This window comes from Carcharodon carcharias, chromosome 2 (genome assembly GCF_017639515.1).
Source record: "Carcharodon carcharias isolate sCarCar2 chromosome 2, sCarCar2.pri, whole genome shotgun sequence".
Lineage (NCBI taxonomy): Eukaryota > Metazoa > Chordata > Chondrichthyes > Lamniformes > Lamnidae > Carcharodon > Carcharodon carcharias.
Window position 1 is genome coordinate 76175390 of NC_054468.1, and position 18332 is coordinate 76193721.

The 18332-nt window shown below is 41.8% G+C and overlaps 1 protein-coding gene across 1 annotated transcript in view; it reads right to left on the minus strand.

The window, feature by feature from the left end:
- LOC121275435 (cytoplasmic protein NCK1-like) overlaps positions 1-18051 on the minus strand; it is a 237718-nt gene extending 219667 nt beyond the window's left edge. Inside the window, exon 1 of the mRNA XM_041183027.1 lies at positions 17907-18051. The gene's annotated coding sequence lies outside the window, so the exon portion shown is untranslated. The remainder of the gene's footprint in view (positions 1-17906) is intronic.
- Positions 18052-18332: the final 281 nt, after the last annotated feature.

Here is an 18332-nt window from a genome sequence, read left to right on the forward strand (position 1 = left end):
TGAAATTGAAAACACACACACAACACACACACAAAAAAAACCAGGAGTAAGAAGCTCCTGATGGCATCGCTCAAGGGATCATCAGACCACGCAAACCTCTCCACCACATCAAGATAATGATCCATGGAAGCATTGTTTGATCGGTGATGAACTGTCACCTAGCACCAAGACATTGCAAGGTCCAAAGGTCCAGAGGAACATCTCAGCACTAAAGCAGCCTGACCGCAGAGAGGAATTCCAAACACAAATCACAACAAATCTGGAAAATTTTCACACGTTCAACTTAATTTCAGAACAGTGGGATCAAATAAAGTCAGTTAGACTAGAATCCTGTATCCAAGACTAATAAAGGAAAGAATTCCATATGCCTTCTTAATCAACTGATCAACCTGTACTGCTACCTTCAGGGCTCTGTGGACATTCATTTCAAGGTTTCCCCATTTCCTCTACTTCTCAGTATCCTCCAATTTATTGTGTATTCCATTGCCTAGTTTGACCTCCCCAAATGCATCACCTCACTTCTCTAAGTTGAATTCCGTTTGCTACTTTTCTGCCACCTGACCAGTCTATTGATACCTTCCTGCAGTAAACTGTTATCCTCTTCATTATCAACCAAGTGGCCAATTTTTGGGTTGCCTGCAAACTTCTTGTTCATTTCCCCTACATTTGCATCCAGATCATTAATATATGCCACAAAAAGTAGGGAACCTAGTACTGAGCCCTGCAGAACCCCACACGAAACAGCCTTCCAGTCCCAAAAACACCCATCAACCACTACCCTATGTTTCTTACACTGAACTAATTCTGTATCCAGCTTGCTACATTCCCGTGGATCCCATGGGCTTTTAGTTTTTTTTTTTATAAACGAGTCTGCCATGTGGGATCTTGTCAAAAAGCTTTGCTAAAATCCATGTAGACCACATCAACTGCACTACCCTCATCAATCCTCCTTGTTACTTCCTCAAAAAGTTCAATCAAGTTAGTCAGACACAACCTTCCCGTAACAAATCAATGATTAATCCATGCTTTTCTAAGTGACAGTTTATCCTGTCCCTCGGAATTGATTCTAATAATTTGCCACTACTGAGGTCACACTGACTGGCCTGTAATTATTCTGCCTATCCCTCATTCCCTTTTTAAAGAAAGATACTACAGAAAGTAGACCTCAAATCCTCCAACACCTCACGTGCATCCAATAAGGATTGGAAAATGACGGTCAGACCCTATGCAATTTCCTCCCCGGTTTCCTTTAACAGCCTGGGGTACATTTCATCCACCTCTGGTGATTTTTCCATGTAAGGACACTAACCCCCTCAATACTTCCTCCTTTCCCATGTTCATCACATCCAATACTTCACAATCCTCCTCCTTAACTACATTGTCTCCCTCTTTTGTGAAGTATTCATTAACAATCATACTCGCATCTTCCTCCTCCACAAATAGGTTACCTTTTTGGTCTTTTATGGGCCCTGGTCTTTCCTTAGTTATCTTCTTACTCTTAATGTATTGATAAAACATATTTGGGTTCACCTTGATTTTGCTCGCCGATATTCTTTCATGTCCTCCCTTTGCTCTCCTAGTTTCCTTTTTGATTTCACCACTCCACTTTCTATACTCCTTTCAGCTTTTTGTAGGAGATAAAAGGAAAAGAAAGGACAAGTGGTGGGAGAGAAAGCCCAAGAGCTCCAACAGTATGCTGACCATTGTTACATATGAAGCTTTTCTGAAGCCACCAGACCCATGAATAGATCAAGGTCAAATGGACAAAATCCCCTTCAATCACAGGATGGCATTGCTCTTCTGAAGGATGACAGTCCCATTTGCCAATGCTGGAAAGGACATTTCCAGCAACTCAACAGTGCACCCATTCGGTGGCAGCGGGTACTCCAGGCTATCTCCCAGTACCCAGTGGTAGAACCCATGGATGAACCATAATCGAGTTGCAACAAGCAAATGATGCCTGTGGCCCGATGTTCCAACAGAAGCCTTCAAAGCTGATAGGCATTTGCTCACATGAAAGCTCCATCCGATGGATTTGGGAGAAAAAAAGAACTCCCCTCCTCACTTCAGAAATGAGACAGCTGTAACTATTTTCAAAAAGGGAGATAAATCATGCTATGGAAACAATGGAGGTATTTTCTTCTTGTCCACAGCAGGGAAAATCTTGACACCCATTTTCCTGAATTTCCCACTTCCTGTGGCTGAGGAAATCCTCCCAGAGACACAGTGGGGCTTTAGACCTTGCAGAGGAACCTCTTTGTTGCCAGGCAAATCCAAGAAAAATGTCAAGAATACCACCTGAAACTCTTTGTTGCATTCAGTGACCGGATCAAAGCAGATGTCTCAGTAAATCAGAAGGCTATGGTCGACTGTGCTCCAGAGATTTGGATGTCCAAGAAACTTCTTCACAATGATGCAACTGCTTCATAATGATATGACTGCAACTGGCTTGAGTGGAAGATCTGAAACAGTCACCTTCAAAATCCAGATCAGTGTCAAGCAAGGCTGTATGATAGCCCCCATACTACTCATAATCTACTTGTATCACAGTATCTTTACCGTGAAGGAGGCCATTTGGTCCATCACTGCACTGACTCTCTGAAAGAGCATTCAACTTAGTCAAACTCCCCTCCCTTATCCCCATAATCTTGCACATTCTCTCTTTTCAGGTAGCAATCCAATTCCCTTTTGAATACCTCGATCAAACCTGCCTCTGCCACCCTTTCAGAAGTTTGTTCCAGACTCCAATCACTCTCTGGGTGAAAAAAAAAAATTCTCTCACATCACATTTACTTCTTTTACCAATTATTTTGAATCTGTGCCCTCTAGCTCTTGGTGTTCTCTTGAGTGAGAACAGTTTCTCACTATCTACCCTGTGAATATTTACATATTTATAAAATATAAATATTTATATAAATATCTATATTTAAAATTTACCCTATTTACTTGACAGTGGCCCTTCACCTCAGATATCGACTACCCTCTGGTGTGACTATGAAATACCCCCTGAATGAATAACTCATTAACCTCAAAATTAAACTGACCACCACAGACACATGATCTACAGTTTGCAGATGACTGCAGTGTCATTGCCCACTCTGCACCAGATTTGTAAGCCACGCTTGATCTCACCAATTCTGTAGACAAGAGATTTAGCCAGTCCTTGAAAGTTGCCAAAACAAAACTTATATCAACCAGACTTGGTCAGCCAAATATTCCCCCTCCCATATATGCTGAAGGAGGAACTCTGGAATAGGCTGAGCATTTCCCATATCTTAGCAGCCACCTCTCTCAAAAAGACCACCATTGACTAGGAGGTCCAACAATGGATCAGCTGTGCCAGCTCAGCCTTCTGCAAACTATGGCAGAGCGTTTAACAACAAAGACCTCCACAAGTCAACAAAATCCTAGCGTATAGAGCAGTTGTCATCACCACACTTCTGTATTGCAGTGAGAACTCCAGTTTGCCTCAGCCTCCATTTCAGTGTTGTTGCAATCATATGAAAAAAAACTTATATTTAGAGAACATCCTAAACTGGACAAGAGGTTACTCATGTTTTTTGGGTTGTTCCAGAGAGTAATCGTTTAGCAACATAAGCAACTTTAGTTTCTCCTCAGTTTAAACTAATTATCAGCTTTAAGGGTTGCCAATTCTTCTTTGATAACAGGCTCCTATTGGCAACTGTGAAATAACACTTACAATTAGTGTGAGCGGCCCTGCTCCTGATCACAATTCTGCCAGAAGTTATTGTTTGTTGACATCGAGGTCAGAATGTCATTTGCTATTAAAAAGCCTAAAACCATGTGCCTAGATGCATATGTGAATAATATCTAGTTGAGTAAAGTAGCGAGTTAGCCCAGCACCAGAAAACTGTGCACCCACAGGAATGAAAATGCATAGGACAGGACAGGACAGAACCATAGATTGACAGAGCTTAAAAAAAAATTAAAACAAACCACATGTTGATACTGATGCAATAACAATCTACTACCAGTAGATGTATTTACAAAATAACCTAGTACTTTAATAAAATATTTATTTAAAACACAAGATCAAACAAGAACTCTACCAACCCTCTAAAAATAGCCTTGAACATGAGGAGTCAAAATAGTTAGATTTTCTTCTTGACATAGTTAACCTATTGCATGTTCGAATCAGCCAGCTAACACAACTTAGGAGGAGTTGTGCTTTCATTAACCTGTGCACCATTGCTGACCAGGCTGACAAACTCAACATTAGTCACCTATAATGGGTACAGCCTCAGATGTCCACTAGATGTGGCTAGCTATTGGTTTATTTAACTAAGAAATATTAAATGTCATGAAAAAGAACATGCATCATCTTAATTACCTATTATACATTTAGCGGTTGGAAACTAAAATCCCCTTCATCTCACTACCTTTAAATAGAATGGGAAGAATGAATACAAATGCTGCTGTTGTGGGACTTCTTTCCCCCAGGACCAAAGTGGCAACTACTTATTAGGCATTTCTAGAGCTATAGTTTCAGTTGGCAGCAAATGAAGCCAAACCATCCCTAGAGGATTATAAAGAAATCAAGTTGTGAGTCACTTCAATTTTCCCCCACCCACACAGAAAACTGAAAGTTGACTGATCAGGCAGTGCCAACTATGAAAGCTAAAGCCTCCCCTGTTGCAAGACAGAAATAACTGAACTCTTCGCCATTATCAGGTCATCAGCCGAACATCAAATGCCAGAACTGACACATACAGATACAGACACAGACACACATACAGGAACATCCCATGGGTAAAAATAGTGGTTGTTATAGTGGTTCTTCCAAAGAGGAAGAGTTCCAATGACCCCAATCCTTCGGACAGAGGGTAACAGAAAAATTAGCCCGGGTTCAGCTTTTAATGGAAATCCAATGAACCTCTCTGAAAACTCAACACTGTGTGGAGTAAGAGTAGAATTTTGCTCAACAGTCATGTTTTTTTTACTCTCTTGTTACATAACCACACCCTACCACCAAGAATTTAATTTGCACACTACACAGATTCACATAAAGAAAAGCCAAATAGTCAAGATACCAGAAGGCCGCCAGCATAATCTTCCAACAGAAGCAGAGAAGGGAGAAAACTGGGATTTGAGGGGGGGTGGTGGTGGCAAAAAACCTGCAGTCAATATTTCTCACTTCAATAAGTGCAAAATAAAATTCATACAGTATTAAACTGCAGCACTATTTAATAAGAATGAGATCTCTTTCAAAGGCTGTCATCCTATGCAGAGACGCAATCTGTTAACAGGACGTTTGGCACAGTCAAGCCTAATGGCATTACAATAGCAGCTTTTACATTATCTGCATGACTGCTTCCGGCTGCTTTCCTCAAATCTGACCATAGTGTGTGTGCACACAAAGACAAGGTGATAACATCTATTCGCTCAAAGACATACTCGAGTGTTTCTCAGAGCAGTTATATTGCAAGACGGAAATACAATATAAGAGCATAAGAAATAGGAGCAGGAGTAGGCTATTTGGTCCCTCAAGCCAATGATTCATATCTGACCTTATTGGAGCATTAACTCCACATTCTTGCTGCCCCCTCATAACCCTCGACTCCCGTGTCAGTCAAAAGTCTGTTGAGTTCAGCCTTGAATATATTCATTGGCCCAGCCCCCACTGCTCACTAGGGAAAATAATTTCAAACATTAAGCATCCTCTGAAATAAGACAAGGTACAGTCCTGAATTCACTGAAAGTAGGCTGTTTCCATCAAAGTGCACCATCTTACATTTAAAAAAGTGAACACCATTTAATCAGTCATTATGTTAATCTGTTCTTTCTGTAATGCAGCACAGTATGTATACGATCATATATTACAGCTATTAATAAATACGAAACATACCTTTCAGGAAGAATTAAGTACTTGAAAATTTAAGTAGGTTCCAACAGGGGAGGATACTAGGAGCCAAATTTTGGTTCCAATCTGGGTGACTGAAGTCAGGACCCGCCTTGATAAAATGTACCTCAAACTGCAAGATATTCACTCTCGGGGTGCAGGGCTGGGACAGAGTTGGTCGGGCCCGCCAACCCCGGCAGCAGAGTGTAGGTGGCCAGAGGAGTGGGCGAGTGCCAAGGCTGGCTGGGAAGAAGGCCCACTTCAGTTCTCTGGGTTTTCATCCCAGTTGCTTTAGCTGCAAAGCCTTCTAGCCCTTACACACTCCCAACCACACCCCATGCCCCCTTATACCCACCCAATGGAGTCTCTATAGCCACTCACCTAGTATTCACCATGGGCAGACCTCAGGAGTCATGTGGAGATAAAAATAATACATTTCTAACAATCCAGTACAGCTCTCACTCATATACACTTCATAATGGAAAAATACTCCCATTCATGAAACGCATTCAAATCTATTAAAGCTCATGTTTAATCTATTATAACAACAAAAACTTCTATTCAACCCCACATCAAAGACAGCCAATCCTTTAATAGCCTCTTTAAATAGTCCATCAAACTGTGAACTCAGAAACCTCTGCTGAGATTATTGTAGCTTTCAAAACCCAGTCAAGCATTCATAATGACATCATAACCACCCGTGGGAAATGTCAACAAAGACCTCTATCGAAACTGCAGGTACAGGTGGTAATTTTTTTATATAACCAATGCCAGATAAGTTGTCAATATAAGCAGTGCAGCAGAGGGTTTTTTTTAATTCTCACTGACAGTTTAAGCCTTTTTTTTCATGTTCAGGGAGGATTTTTTTTAAAAACAACTTTGGAGCATAACACTTAAATAGACCTTATCTACTCTTCAAAAGCATTTACACCTATTCCAAACATTTCTGACTCCCACATTGGGGGTAAGGCCCTTGCAACTGCCAAAATGGGGCCTACTTGAACTCAGCACCAAATTTAAATGGTCCTGCTGAGTTCATGTTTCCCTCCACTGTGAATCACATCCTATCCACTTCATCCTGCCAGCAAGAAATGGGATCTGTCAGAAAAGGGGCGGCGCATCAGCATGGGATCCCGCCTGGCATTTTTAAAAGGTCTGGGGGGTCTTCCTGATGCCATAAGAATCCAGCCCGCGGTGTTGTCTCTTGCCTTCAAACAAATCATTACAGGTCACATTTACTATCTATGAATTTTATACAAAGCAACATGCCATTAAAGTTAATTGACCAGAAACTGAACTGGACCAGCCATATAAACACTGTGGCTACAAGAGCAGGTTAGAAACTAGGAACTCTGCAGCGAGTAACTCACCACCTGACTTCGCAAAGCCTGTCCACCCAATGCCCAAATCAGGAGCGTGATGGAATACTCTCCACTTGTCTGGACAAGTGCAGCGCTATTAACACTAAAGAAGCTTGACAGCATCCAGAACAAAGCAGCCCACTTAAGTGGCACTCCATCCACCACTTCCACCACTGACACACAGTGGCAGCAGGGTGTACCATCTACAAGACGCATTGCAGCAACTTACCAGGGCTCCTTCAACAGCACCTTCCAAACCTGCAATCTCTAACATCTAGAAGGACAAAGTCGGCAGATGAGTGGGAACACTAACACCTACAAGTTCCCCTCAAAGCCACACACTATCCTGACTTGGAAATATATCACCATTCCTTCACTGTCACTGGGTCAAAATCCTGGAGCTCCCTCACCAACAGCACTATGGGTGTACCAACATGGCATGGACTGCAGCAGTACAAGGGTGCGGCTTACCACCACCTTCCCCAGGGCAGTTAGGGATAGGCAATAAAATCACTGGCTCAGGCAGCAATGCTCATGTCCCATTAAAGAATGTTAAAAATTACTTTATGGTCATTTAACAAAAAGTCACATTGACCTTTTTGTGACACATATGGGCACTTGCATTCTTTTTTTTATTTTCATTGGATATTCAATTTGCACTACAATTTGTTGAGTCATGCATATTATTTTTTAAATTGTATACTGTATTTGTAACCTCTTGCAGAGTACAAACTAGCTGAGACAAAGCTCAGCCCCTGATCAAAGATCCATGCTTGCAATCCCCATCACGTGACAAGCACAGGATCATAGCTAAAATGGCTCCCAGAATTGGGTCAGCATTTTCTATCAGTCCATGCATGGGCTGACATCTCAGCTCACTCATGCAGGCCAGCAACACAGGCAGGACACTAATCACACTGAAAAAAAATCATAAATGTCTGGACAAAGAGCACATGGATAAGATTCAACTGGTGCCTTTGCTAACTGCAGTCTTAATTACACAGATTAGTGTGTTGACATAAAAATGGCACCTATTGACCCTTTTGGGAATTCTATAAACATAGAGGGGAAAAAAAGTTAATAGAAAGTGAGCCCTCTAATCTCTGTTCACATTAAAAAATCATCTGCAAGAGGATAGTCAAGTCAAGAGACTCATGTGTCAGCATTACAATGCATTCACAGATAGGGTGGTATTTAATGCCCTCCCTGAGGCAAGTTTGGAGGCGGGGCATTTAAAAAGACAGGACAGTGCTGGCTGGGGTACTCACTGCCTTCCCGCCTCTGGCCCGATTAAGTCTGGAGTAGGAAGGCTTATGGACAGCCTTCCCACCCCACTGCCAATTGAGGTCCTTAACCAGCAATTAATGCCCACTTATGGGTCTCATTCCACCACAAGTGGTATTCAACGAGCAGCCTTTAGGGCAGTCACCACATGGGGAGCTCAAAAAGCAAACTTATGCTGGCTGGGGGTGGCGTGCAAATCCCCCACTGGCAGCCACTCAGCACCTGTCTAAGACTTTGGAGGGGAGGGTAAGGGAACTGCTAAGATCCATCCCCTAGGCTTACTGCTGATCCTCCTCCCCCTCAATCCCATCCCACCCTCACTCACTTGTGGCCTGGGTCGCTGGTGATCCTATGCCTCTCCCTTAATGCAATGCCAGCAGCAGCCACCCAGGCGGTGTTGCCTGCAACAGACAATTGCTGGCCTCTGATTGACCGGCAGTTCTTGGGAGCAGGATTTCACTAGCAGGTTCTTTAATCCCGGGGGATGCCCACTGCCACTCACTGAGAGGCACTTAATACCTGCAGGTCTTCCCCAAAGGAGGAAACACAGAGCTCTCCAGCCAGCAGACAAGACGCCCATCGGCTGCACAAAATACTGACCTGTCAGCTTGACTCAGTTCATGGTACTGGCACCTCACTTAAAAGGTTGTGGGCTCAGGCCCAATGCAAATTTGAGTAAATAATCTGGACTGAATTCAATGCCTTACTGAGGGAGCACTGCATTAATAAAGACGTAAAACTAAGGCAATGGCTGCCACTCTATATGAACACAAAAGAGATTTCAAATATTTATAATAATGGAAGCTCTCAGTGGCCAGATTAACAGCCCTCCCTAAACCAACAAATCAGATTACTCTCAAAATTTCACCTGAAACATCAAATGTCTGACATCGGTTTCTCCAAAGATGCTGTCTGATCTGAACATTTTCAGCTTTTTTGTTTTTGCTATTCCATTTTATCTTTTGGAGGTGGCTGTGGAAAAGAATTGTCTGCTGCATTTCTTATAACACTCCAAAAGTGCATCATTGGCTGGAAAAGCATTTTGGGACACCAGGCTCATGAAAGACATTAAATAAGTTCAAGTCTTTTTTTTTTAATGTTTAACAAGGGCTACACTTCATAAAAACAAAATCACCAGCTGCAAAACATTTCAGGATGCTCCAAGGGCATAATGCCCCACATAAGTGAAAGTTTTCGATTACTGGCCTGAGACCAGTACTATAACTGCAGTTAAATTTGCAATATAAAGTCATTAGCATGATGAATATTTTTTGATATTCGTTAAGAAAATTTCATTCTATCCCATTTTGCTTTACTGACTTCATTTCACCTGGTTCAGATGGGGTACATTCTGGGTTATTGAGGGAAGTCAGGATGAAGATTGCAGAGCTATAGGCTACAAGGTTCTAATCCTTCATGGCTATGTGACTGATGTCAGAGGACTGGAGGAATGCCAATGACACACCCTCTACTCAAAAAAGAGGGGGAGAATAAATCCAGTAACTACAGGTCAGTCAGGTGAAGGTCAGTGGGGTCGTGGCGGGGGGGGGCTTTGAAACTATAATCTGGGACAAAATTAATTGGCATTTGTTAAAGGAAATGAAAATCAAAACAAATCTGTTAAAGGCAAATTGTGTTCAACTAACTGATCACACTCTTTCATGTGCCAATGGAGAACAGTTGATAAGGGCAATGCAGATGGACCTTCAAAAGGCATTTCACAGAGTACTACATAATAGACTTGTTATCAAAATTTAGGACTAAAGTCGAACATATTTATAACATTGGCTAAGGAAGAAAAAAATTACATTTAGAAAGGACCTTTTCTGATCTTATACAAAAGATATGAAATAGGAGCAGGAGTAGGTCATTCGAGCCCTCGAGCCGGCTCCGCCATTCAATAAAACCATAGCTGATCTGTTTGTGTTTCGAATTCCACATTCCCATCTACCCCTAATTCCCTTGTCTAACAAGAATCTATACACCTCTGCCTTAAAAATGTTCAGTGACCCCACTTCCACTGCTTTCTGAGGCTTGGGTTTCCAAAGTCATACAACACTCAGAGGAAAAATTTCTCCACATCTGTCCTAAAAGGGTGACCCCTAATTTTAAAAGAGTGTCCCCCAGTTCTGGACTCGCCCACAAGAGGAAGCATCCTTTCCATGTCCAGCTTGTCAAGGCCTTTCAGGATCTTGTATACTTCAATCAAGTCACCCCTCACTCTTCTAAACTCCAGTGAAAACAAGCCCAACCTGTCCAACCTTTCTTCATAAAACAACCCGCTCAGTCCAGGTATCAATCCAAACAGAACTGCCTCCAATGAATTTACATCCTTCCTTAAATAAGGAGACCAAAACTGCACACAATATTTAAGATGCATTCTCACCACTGCCCTGAGTAAATGAAGCATTACACCCTTACTCTTATGTTCAATTCCTCTCAAGGATAACATTCCATTAGCCTTCCTGATTGCATGCTGTACCTGTATATTAACTTTCTGTGACTCATGCACAACAACACCTAGATCCCTGTGCACCTCAGAATTCTGCAGTCGTTCTCCATATAAGTAATACTCTGCTTTTTTATTCTTCCCGCCAAATTGAACAACTTCACATTTTCCCACAATATACTCCATCTTCCCGATTCTGCCCCCTCACTCAACTTATCTCTATCTGTCTGCAAACTCATGCCTTCTTCACAACATACTTTCCTAGCTATCTTTGTCATCAGCAATTTAGTTAACATGACTTCGCTCCCCTCATCTAAGTCATTACTGTAAATTGTTTTACAACAATTAAGTACCTTAGATATTCAATCACTGTTGTAATGTAGGAGCCACAGAAGCCAACTTGTACACAGTAAACTCCCACAAACATCAATGTGATGCTGACCAGATAAATGGCTTTTAAGTGCTGTTGATTGTGAAGTAAACATTGATTATGACACCAAGAATACCTCCCCTGCTCTTCTGTGAAATAGTGCCGTAGGGTCCTTTGCATCCTCCTGAGAGCGCAGATGGGGCCTCAGTTTAACATCTTATCCAAGACAGACTTCAACAATGAAACACTCCTTCGGCACCACAGCATAGTGTCAGCCTAAATTTTTGTGTTCAAGTATCAAGAGTGGGACTGGAAACCACAACCTTCTGACTCAGAGGCGAGAGTGCTCCCAACTGAGACAGCAAACAGACAGTAGTGGAGAACATTGTTTTTCGGACTAGAGGGAAGTGGTGTTCCCCAAGGGTCGGTATTGTGACTGTTTTTTTAATATGCATGATCTTGTGTATATATGGCATAATTTCAAAGCTTGCAGATACAACAAAACATAAGTGTAGTAAACAATGAGGAGAATAGAACCAGGCTTCAAGGAGGACACACACACACACACACACACACACACACTTGTGAAATGGTAAAAGAATTGACATGGCAGATGAAATTCAATGCAGAGGGGTATGAAGTAATGAATTTTGTTCAGTAAGAGGCAACATGAATTAAAGGTTGCAATTTTAAAAAGGAGTGCAGGAACAGAGACACCCGTGATATATGTACACAAATCTTTGAGGGTGGTAACACAAGTTGAGAAGTTTGTTAAAAAAAAGCATACAGGGCCCTAAACTGTATTAGTAGAGACACAGAATACAAAAGCAAGAAAGATATGCTGAGCATTCATAAACAAAACCTGTTTCGGCCTCAGTTGGGAGTATTGTACTTGATTCTGGGTACCACACTTTTGGAACAATGACAAGGCCTTGAAAGGGTGCAAAGGAAATGTACTAGAATGGTAACAGGATAAGGGACTTCAGTTAAGTAAAGAGACTGGAGAAGCTGGGATTGTTCTCCTTAGCACAAAGAATGTCAAAGAACTTTGGTAGAGGTGTTCAAAAATCATAAATGGGTTTGATGGCATAAATAAGGAAAAACTGTTTCCAGTGGCAGAAGGGTAAGTAATCAAAGGGCACAGATTTTAGGTAGCTGCCAATTGAGCCAGAAATGTCATGATGAAACATTGTTTTAAAAAAGAGTTGTTGTGATCCGGAATGCACTGCTTGAAAGGGCGCAGAAGCAGATCTAATAATGTCATTCAAAATAAATGAATAAAACTTGAAGGGAAAAAAAATTACAGGGGTGATGGGGAAAGCACAGGAATGTGATTAATTATGTACCTCTAACAAAGCCAGCACAGGCACAATGGGACAAAGGGCTTCCTTCTGTCCTGTATCAAATGTTATGATTCACACTTGGCTCTGGGTTTCTTTTGCCAAAAACTGACCACAGCAGTTAAGGCCCCTCTGCCCTCATCAATTAATTTTGGTTGGCAGCTATATGGGATACAGCTGAACTAAGGCTTGGTGGAAAATTTCATGCAAATACTGTACATGTACACAGTAAGAAAACAAAACATTTTGCTTCGAGCTTTCATCAGCCACCTCTCATGCAGCAACGAAGATTGGCAAGAGGTTAAAGGTGAGTAATTGGGAGGTGACAGCCCTTATTCTTCTTCCCATTATCTCTGAAAGTGAAATACAGCATTAACAAAACAAAAATTAAATAGATCAGGTAGATGAGCTAAATGTGGGTGAGCACCTTGGGAGTAGTGTTCAGTATGTGATATAGTTCGAGATCCGATTAGAAAGGGAAAAATCAGTATCAATACCAAAAAAAAAACAAATGGAATTATGAGATTTTTGAAAAATACGAAGGTGAAAGATGAAACTCTCACAATTCACGCAATAATTATTTCACACAAAATAAATTTCTTCTTTTAAGAAAACTACAAAAGATACAGAATATATATATTCCATTAATAAAGATAGAAACCACTAGTAGTTTTAGGATGCCACTAATAAAGAGGCTAAAAAAAAAAGTAAAATTGTGGTGAGGGCATATGACCATCTTAAGGATAATAATAACGAAAGAAAACCAAAAGGAGAATACAAGAAAAGAAGAAATTAAGAGAGGTACTCGGAAAAGCAGAGCAAGTACTGGGGAAAAAATTCACAAACAGTTAAGCAGAACAGCAAAGTATTTTAAAAAGATATCAATAAAATGAGAATCATTAAAAGCAAGATGCAAGCTTTGACAAGAAAGGATTGGTTCCATTTTCAGATTATAACCCAAAAAAGTACAGGTGTATTTAGTAAGTGCTTTCCATCAGTCTCCACTGAGGAGAATACCGCAGAGATTAATCTGGAACAAGCCGAGAACAAGATGAGCAATATTTTGATGGATAAAATTAGATACGCGGGTCATGCCAAGCGAAGACAATGACAGGATGTGTCATAGGATGCCAAAGAAGGAACTTGCAGAAGGCTTAGAAATTATATCCACACTCAATAAAGGTCAGGAATATGTACCAGAGGACTGGAAAGTAACCAATGCGGCACCCATTTTTAAAAAGGGAAAATATGAGAGGGAGAAATTAGCAAGTTCCTAAATAAGGAGTTACAACGCTGGCACCTACCCTACAACATAGAAAATCGCTCAAGTACATTGTGTCCACAAAAAAGCAGGACAAATCCAAACCAGCCAGTCATCATCCCATCAGCCTCCTCTCAATCTTCAGCAAAGCGAAGGAAGGTATTGTCACCAGTACTATCAAGTGGCACTTGGACAGCAGTAGCCTGCTCAATGACACTCAGTTTGGTTTGTGCCAGGGCTACTCAACTCCAGACCTCATTACAGTCTTGGTCCAAACTTGGACAGAAGAGTTGAATGCAAGAGGATACCACGAAAGTCACTATCCTTGACATCAAGGCAACATTTGATCAAGTGTGGCGTCAAAGAGCCCTGGCAAAACTGAAGTCAATGGGAATCAAGGAAAAACTCTCCACTGACTAGAATCATACTTAACACAAAAGAAGTGGTTGTGGTTGTTGGAGGTCAATCATCTCAGTCCCAGGACATCACTGCAGGAGTTCCTCAGGGTAGTGTCCTAGGTCCAACCATCTTCACTGCTTCATCAATCACTTTTCCACCATCATAACGTCAAAAGTGAGGATATTGGCTGATAATTGCACAATGTTCAGTACCATTTGTGATTTTGCAGAGACCAAAACAGTCATACGCAGCAAGACCTGGACAACATTTAGATTGGGCTGAAAAGTAAAAAGTAAAGTTCACACCACACAAGTGCCAGGCAATGACCATCTCCAAGAAGAGAGAACATCACCATCTCTCCTTGGCATTCAATGGCATTACCATTGCTGAATTCAACACTATCAACATCCTGGGGGTTATGTTTTACCAGACATTGATCTGGATCAGCCAAATAAATGCTGTGGCTACAAGAGCGGGTCAGAGTGGGGGGAATTCTGCAAAAAGTAACTCACCTCCTGACTCCCCAAAGCCTGTCCACTGTGTACAACACACAAGCCAGGAATACTTTCTACTTGCCTGAATTACTGCAGCCGCAACAACACTTAACGAGCTCAACACCATCCAGGACAAAGCAGCTTGCTTGATCGGTGCCCCATCCGCCAACTTAAACATTCACTACCTCCACCATGCATAGAGGCAGTAGTGTGTACCATACAAAATGTACTACAGCAAATTTTCAAGGTTCCTTCAACAGCACCTTCCAAACCCATGACAAGGACCACAGATGCATGGAGTTATCACTACTTGCACGTTCCCCTCCAAGCCATGCATTATATCACCATTCCTTCACTGTTGCTGAATCAAAATCCTGGAACTCCCTTCCTAACAGCACTTTGGGTGTACCTGCGCCAGACAAACTGCTGCAGCTCAAGAAAGCAGTTCACCACTACCTTCCCAAGGTCAATTAGGGATGTGCCAACCAATGCTAGCCTTGCCAGTGACACTCACAGCCCATGTCTGAATAAAAACTAATTTCAGAAGGGATGATTATACTTAATAATCCTCAGGCTTCTTGAAGGAAAATGGTTGTTAGGGATTAGGGAATTTCAGCAGATAAACCAGGGTATGAAATTAGGGGGTGGGTAGCAAACCTAAATTAAAGGTTGCTCAGAAGAGAGATAACAGAGTAGGAGTTAAGGGCATTTTTGTCAGAGTGGTTAGAAGTGGGTGGTGACATCCTTTGGGGTTCAGTTCTGGGGCTACTTCTCTTCACTTTTGGATACATGCCAAGAGGAGAGGTCTAAATTCACAGGTGATACCAAAACAGGGTGCATTATTAATTTTTTTTTAAGACAAAAAGAAAAATGCAAAGGAATGGGAGATGGGCTAAAAAGTGTCAGATGCCATTCAATGTCAGTGTGAGATAATGCAGTTGAGTTAGAGAAAGCAACAGTAATGAGCTAAATGGAGGCATGCTCAGTTCTGTGAAAGGGCCGGGGGATACAGGTTCACTGTTCATTAAAGGCAGCAGCCACATCGATTAGATGAGAAGCTAAGAGAATTCTAGGTTTTATCTCAACATTTTTGAGTATAAAAGAAATTTGGAACAGAGCAGGAGAAATTTCTTTACAATTGTGAAACTGTGGAATTCATTTTCAGCATGAGTGGATACAGCAGGGATTACATTCATGATTAAATTGGATAGATGAATAAAGGAAAAGGCATTGAAGTGATATGTGAACTGAGTGTGATGGAATACTTTCCACTTGCTTGGATGAGTGCAGCTCCAACAACACTCAAAATGATCAAGACCATTCAAGACAAAACAGCCTTTTTGTTTGGCATCCCATCCACCACTTTAAACATTCATTCCCTCCACCACTGGTACACAGTTGCAGTGGTACGAATCACTTACAAGATGTATTACAGCAACTAGCTGAGGGTTCAACTTGCTGAGGGTTCTTCAACAGCACCTTCCAAAGCCGAAACCTCAATCATCTAGAGGGACAGGGGCAGCAGATTCATGGGAACACCACCATCTGCAAGTCTGCCTCTAAGCCACACATCATACTGGCTTGTGACGATATCACTGTTCCTTCACTGTTACTGTGTCAAAATCCTGGAACTCCCTTCATAACAGCACTGCGAATGTATCTAGCCCACATGGACAGCAGTGGTTCAAGAAGGCAACTCACCGCAACTTTCTCAAAGCCAATTAGGGGTGGCTATCAATGCTGGCTTTGCCAGCAATGCTCACATCCCAAGGATGAATAAAATAAAAATGATTTCAAACTATTTGTTCATGGGAATAGTAATGCCTACATTGGCCAGATGGCCTCATTCCAAGCTATGCTTATTTTTCTAAATTTGGCAGTAGCATGAACATATGGATTTGAATGAAGATTCCATTAAGTCACAGATCTATTCATTGATCAAGAATCTAGAAGCACATCAAGGGACTCATACAGTTCACAAGAACCATAAGCCAACAACGTGAAAGGGAGGGGAAAGGAACAGAAAAAATAGCGTATAAGAAAGTGCAATTATCTAGCGCCTTTCACCGCATGACTACCTTAAGCGCCTTACAGCCAATTGACTTTTTGTTCTTTTGTGAGAAACAGGGAGAAGACTCCCAAACGGTATTGGGGAAAGTAAACGTCTTACACGATAATACATCTGTGTTTAACGCTGGAATTAAATGATCTTATTAATAAAGCAAACAGCCATCCATTACTAACTGCCTCCAATTCAAGTAATGGGGAGGAGGGACAAGCTCACACTATAAAAACCCATTCCTACCATCCAGAAAAAAAACTTTAAAAAGGGAGCGTATAGTTTCGGCACTACTGTTGACAAATTAAGTACGCGATAGATCGATCGATCGTCGAATTCAGCAAAGCCGCTTGATCGCTTTTTGGACAAAATCGATTTTCCTTCCATTACTTGGGCACTTAAAACAAAAAAGTTATGTTTTCAAAGCAATTCCATCGCCGAGATCATTTCACCCTGAAGCCAAAACTCTCAATTGAGTAAAACGATGTTCAAGTTCTTAGAAGGAAGTATTTGTTTCTTGCAGATGTTGAAGTTTTCGAAAATTAAAATAATGTTAGGCTACCCTAAATCGGGAGAACAAAAGGTTCGCGTTGAATGCGACAGTATCCAGAGGGAGTTAGCGGCTGGACTTGCTTTGAACGCCGAGAAGGACAACCTGGTGAGACGCAGTCTGTATTGATGAGGCATCGAGAAAGTTTTTTTCCCCTTTTTTGCTGCGTAGAGTATTAATTGACTTTATATATGTAAACTTTCTCCCTCTCCAAATACTAAAAACATCCAAGGATGGGTGGGTGTACAAAATGGGACCTAGTCCTTCCCCGCCCCCAACCCCAATCCCCAAAAAAAATCTCCAATCTCTGAGAGCGCCCGTCTCCTGCCGGCAATCAGCAGCTTTCCCCTCAGTCTCTCCCGCCAAACGCCGATCACAGGCTGGTAGCGTTAACTAACTGCAGCGATTGGTCTTCACTTCCATTCACTCTCTACTTCTCACATTTCATATTTATATATCCAACAAAAAAGAGGACTTACCTGAGGAATAGACTACAGTCCTGAAAAGTTGGTGCTAATCCCAAAGAATTGTATCCACAGGCAATCAAGCCAATAACGAAGTGATCCTTTTTCCCCCCTCTCTCCAGTTAAAACTCTCCTTTCGCTACCCTGAGCCGTGCGAAAAGTCTCACTGCGCATGAGTTTCTCAGGCACCAAATTTTACTCAGGGAAGTCCTGCCTTCACACCGTTGTGATTGGTTTCTTTCAGCCTTTTGTCTTTTCCTATTGGCTACCTGTGGTGTCGATCATCAGGTTCGCTGGTCCGGACTTGCTACATAATTGTAACAAAGTGCCGGTTACAATGGATCAGCTTCTGGCATCATCTGTTGGCTTAGCTCTGCTCCGACTCTCTCTCTCGGCGCAAATTTGCTCCTGTTCAAAAGGCATGATGCTTTATGGATCTCC